The sequence below is a fragment of the Colossoma macropomum genome, unplaced genomic scaffold, assembly GCF_904425465.1.
Source record: "Colossoma macropomum unplaced genomic scaffold, Colossoma_macropomum, whole genome shotgun sequence".
NCBI lineage: Eukaryota > Metazoa > Chordata > Actinopteri > Characiformes > Serrasalmidae > Colossoma > Colossoma macropomum.
In genome coordinates, this window is record NW_023494797.1 from 21,858,988 (window position 1) to 21,864,468 (window position 5,481).

The window sequence follows — 5,481 nt, forward strand, 5'->3', positions numbered from 1 at the left end:
ATAATAAAGTCACTGTAGTTTTTTATTGTCATGATAATCATTGTCTTGACCAGGTGTTTAAATAGATGGAACATTAATAAGTGTAGCTGAAGTTTAATCTGTGAAAATTAACATTCAAACATTGTACATTAATTAATTGTCTGTGATATAATTAAGCTGTTGTATCTAATAAATAGTGAGTAACTATTTGGAAATACATCAGAATTTAGTAGTTTTACCAAAAGGTTACTTAACAATCTACATAATTTAATGAAATAGCATGAACATGATTAAATTAAGTTAAAATTACACTTCAAGGAAATTTTACAAAATATAATTAAGCTGACAAAACTTACAAGCAATGAGTAAATGTCACCAGAAAGTCATCAGATTTGAGTTGTTTTAACTAAAAAAAATTGTATTTATAACAATCTACATAATTTGCTTAAGTAGAAAGAACATGATTAATTTTAGTTAAAATTACACTATTGAAATAAATCCTGCAAAATATAGTTAAGTTGACATTACTTATAGGTAATAAGTAAATGTTACTCAAATTATATCTCTGAATGTAGATTATTTAATTTCGTGCAACACTATGACAAAAAAAAAGTAAATTCAAAGAGTCATTTTTTTGAGTGTGCCATAAATGTTTTGAGAAAGTACTTTACAATATTTTGAAACAGTACTAAGTATTTTGATACAAAATATGAAACAATTTTCATAAACTATCAAATACAAATTACAAAACTCTATTTTGTATTTTGAAATAGATATTGCAAATACATGTATCATTAATACTGACCGTCCCTGCCCATCTTTTAATCTGTAATTTTATTTTAATTTCATCTGCACCATTCTCTCCAAGATATTTAAACCAGACATTTACTCAGGATTTTGACATCTCCAGATTCTACAGCAGCAGCAACAGAACTGCAAGTAAATTCTTTAATTCTTGTTTATGTAAAATTACACAGTCAGAATAGCTATAAAACCAACTTTTGCTAATGAGCTGAAGTTTGCTAACATTACCATTAATCAACAAGAATAATAATGTGAAACAGAAGAATAACAAAACGTGAAGAGTCTTGTGGGCAGTAAAGTTGGTAAATTATCATGAATTTTAATAAAGATAAAATTTTTAAGCCTTAAATTCATAGAACACGATTTCTGTGCACTGCTGAAACCACTGAGAGCCGATTAGGAACCATCTACAAATTACATCACAAGCAGTGATCAGTGAAGTCTAAACATAACACACCAATATGAAGCTTTATAAGACAGTACTGACCTTTTAACAGAACAAAAATGATGGTCATTCAGAGTGTTTAGAACAGCTTCTGTTTATATAACTTCATATAGTGTTAAAATATTGCACACGGTATGCCAGAAGGCGTTTTTAGAAGTTAGATGATGTTAGACTTTTAGATGATTAAATATTTCAGGAAGTTATGAAATTATATGCTGTAATTATCTATTTACATTAAAGTTCTAGGCTTTGAAATGTTTTCTTCACTTTTGAAAAATGTGATTAATTCTGAATCTTAGAACCTCATTCTGGATGTTCTGTAGCTTCCTGAGTCGTTCTATAATCTTCTACAGCCCTACTCATAATTCTGAACACATTTAATTAGTAATGTGTATTTTTTTATTTAGCTCTTCATTGATCTCTTGCATTTTGTTTTATTATACCATGTGTTTATTTATTTTTATTTTAATTTATATCATATGCACACACTTACTGGTTGCAATGCATGACTTGTACATGATTGTTTGTGCTTTTATTTTGTGTTCACTTGGTCCATAATCCACATTTCATATTCATAGAACACAAATACAGCATCAAAATAAAAAGCACACAAATAAAGCTGTTAAACTATTAAGTACTGAATGCTGTTATTTGATGTGTTGTCAGGAAACTGTGTATCAGTTCAGAATAAACAAATACATTTCAAAAACAAGAAAGTCTGAAATGCTCAGAATGTTCAGCACAGACTAAAATAGGGACTCACGCATTGTTGGTGACTAATTACAGTGATTGACTGAAATGATACTGTCACTGCTGATGACTGTGTGCTGCACAGTTCACAAACGTTTAACCTAAACTACTCAGTCACGTTTTTCTGGCGCCTAAAGACCCTCAGCCAGCAGGAGAGAGAAAAACATCAGCCTTTATATTTTCTCTCTCAATCAACAGGTTTTATAGTCAGTGTAGATTACAGCACTATCTCTCCTGATCACAGACTAAAGGGTTTAAATGTGAGGTAATGCTGCCCCCTGCAGGACACTGAAGTCAGGGCAACGTCTTCTGGTATCCTTACATTTTGATAATAATCAGAAGAACAGAACACTATATAATCACACACACACACACACACACACACACAAAATTCAGTTTTTCCTGAATATTAAATCATACATTGTTTTATTGAAGTAACAACAGACACTCTTTGTTTTTGGTCATTTTTATAATCTCCATACCAAGTATGTTAAAGAAGTTCAGCAGGACTTTTTAATCCGTCCTGTATCTGTCAGCATAGGAGTGAAGTAGTAGTGGGTGGTATATCACAGTATAATTAAGTTAAACGAGATTCATGTTGGATGGTTGGTTTCTCTTTCTCTCTCTCTCTCTCTCTCTCTCTCTCGGCCAGCACTGATTACCGCTAGGGCTTCTGGGAGTTGGAGTTTTTGGAGCTGCGCATGTCAGCTCTCCTGGCACGATGCCCAGGCCCCTGCTGGAGGCTGGCGTCATGGCATGACCCTTTACAGTTTTGTCCTCTTTTTAATCACTCAATGCTGAATAAATTTATGTATAATATTTGTACAATTCTTTTTTAATCTAAATTATTGGAATTATTTAATAAACCTATTTACTCACATTTAAATGTATTGATATTACTTTTCACGTGTTTTTAAATGTTGTTCATAGATACATAGACAGATAGATGAACAGATGGATAGACATAAAGAAATGAATAGATACAGGCAGATAGATAGATAGATAGATAGATAGATAGATAGATAGATAGATAGATCCCCTTTTGAGTCTTGGTTCCTCTCAAGGTTCCTTCGTCTTGCTCTTAGATAGTTTTTCTGTAAAGCTGCTTTGTGACAACACCTGTTGTAAAAATCACTATATAAATGAACCAGCTGCTAAGATCCTGAAGTTTGTAGATGACACCACTGTGGTGGGCCTCATAACCAGTGGCGATGAGTCTATAGAGAGGAAGTCGAGCCGTTGGTCTCCTGGTGCAGCAGCTACCACCTGCTGCTGAAAACAGCAACAACAACAACAACAAAAAAGAAACAGTAGAGATGACGGACTTCAGGCGCAGCCCCTCCTTCCTACCCCTTCTCACTATCAGTGGCTCTGTGGTTTCCACTGTGGAGTCATTTATGTTCCTGGGCACCACCATTTCCAGGGATCTGAAGTGGGATAGGAACACAGTGTCCATTGCCAAGGAAGCACAGAAAAGAATGCTCTTCCTGAGACAGCTGAAGAAATTCAACCTGCCACAGAGCCTAATGATCCACTTCTACACAGTGATCAAGTCCATCCTCACATCATACATGACCATCTGGTTTGGTTCCTCCACCTTACAAGAACGAGCCAAACTCCAGCGCATAATCAGGACAGTGGAGAGGATCATTGGATGTATCTGCCAAAGTTTCAGAACATCTACAACAGCAGAGTGATGAAGCATGCCAGCAAAATTACAGCTGATCCCTCTCATCCTGGACATCACCTCTTCCAGACATGTCCCTCTGGTAGAAGATTCAGGACAAATCCAGCACAGCCAGACATCCTAACAGCTTTTTACCCAGAGCTGTAGCTCATAAACCACAGTGGACATTCACACTTTACACTTAACCTGAACCAACAAACCTCCATACAGTATTACAGTATTACTCCTCCTGTAACATGATGCTTATTTGCATAGGTACAAGAAACTTTTTACAAATTTTTAGATTTCTCTGTAATATTCTGTTTATATAATAACTTTTATAGTACATTTTATAGCATATGTCTACTTACCTGCATACGTACAGATATTCATATCTGCATGTATACAGAAATCCACACATTTCATATATACAGATATGCCACATCTCCTGAGCTCTTTTTGAATTGGTTGTTTTTTATTATTATTATCTATTCCATATTTGTTGTATTTTATTTTATTTTCCCCTTAGTTTAATACTTGCTAATAGTCTGTGTGCTCTGTGATCTATTTAGTATGTCGCATGTCATACATGTGTGACTTACCAAGACAAATTCCTTGTATTCATAAAATACTTGGTGAAGTAAAGTGATTCTGACTCAGATTCTGAGCCACCTGCTAACCCACCCCCGGCCACGAGGGGGAGGCACAGAGCCACTCCACCGCGATTAGGGGAAACTGGCAGCACCTGTTCGTCCTCTACTTAAGGGAAGCCAACCCTTGCTGGTGTGCTCAGTCTTGGGTTCTCTTTTTCAGAGTGCTGTTCAAGGCTCAGCTGGTAATTTGGTAAAGCCCCTTGAGTTTACTCCTGGGTCTCCCTTCTCTCTGACCTCCTCTGACTGTGCCAGACCTGACCCCTTGAGTACTTCTCTCAGGGTCTCTCTGGATCTTCTTCTCCAGGCTTGTCTCTTTCTCTGATTTCATACATACATTACAGGAGAACTCTACTTTCTGTACTCCATGTCAGGGATTGCTACTTGGCCTTTTTTTCTGCCTTTTTTTTTTTTGTATTGAAAACTAGTTTTTGCTTGTGTCTTTGTTCTTTGATCTTGAACCCATGATCCTCCCCCTGACAGCCTTTGTTTCCTCTTCCCTCAGCCTTTTGCCTTTTTAAAATTTCCTTTCTTTCCTTTTTTTCGGTAGTCATTCTACTCTGCCCCCCACCCTGTCCTCAGCAGCATGTTTGGGTTTTGCTTCTTTTTATTTATTTATTTTTTTTTGTATTGACTCTTGTTCATAAACAGCTCCGCCCTTGAGTCCTTTCCTCATACACTCAGCTGGTATTGCACTCTATTTACACTGGTCCCTTATACAAAGGGTTCCAGGGTGATCTACCACCTTAGTGTAAAAGGCTAAATGGCAGCAATAAAAAGTTTCAATTTGTCCATTAATCAGTATTCTGTGTTATTGCCCAAAATAGCTGTGCCAATGCAAAGACAAACTGCTCACAAATCATTTTCTGTACAAATATCAACTTTACACTTTAATCATTTAAATGTCAATAAAAGAGAAAAGAGGAGGAGGAACACTACTCAGAATCTTGATTCAGCATCTCTAACATTTTCTCTGAATGTTGCCTGTCTATATCTTATTATAAAATTTCTTACTTTGTTGAAACTTGGCTCATTATGTTACACTTGGCCAATGATTAGGCTGATATAATCACAACTAGGTTCTATTAACAAATGAGCAAAATCTAACACTGAGAATAAAAAAAAACACAGGGCTTTTAACAAGCACAAAAGATCCAAGACTAAAACAAAGATGTTTACTAAACACA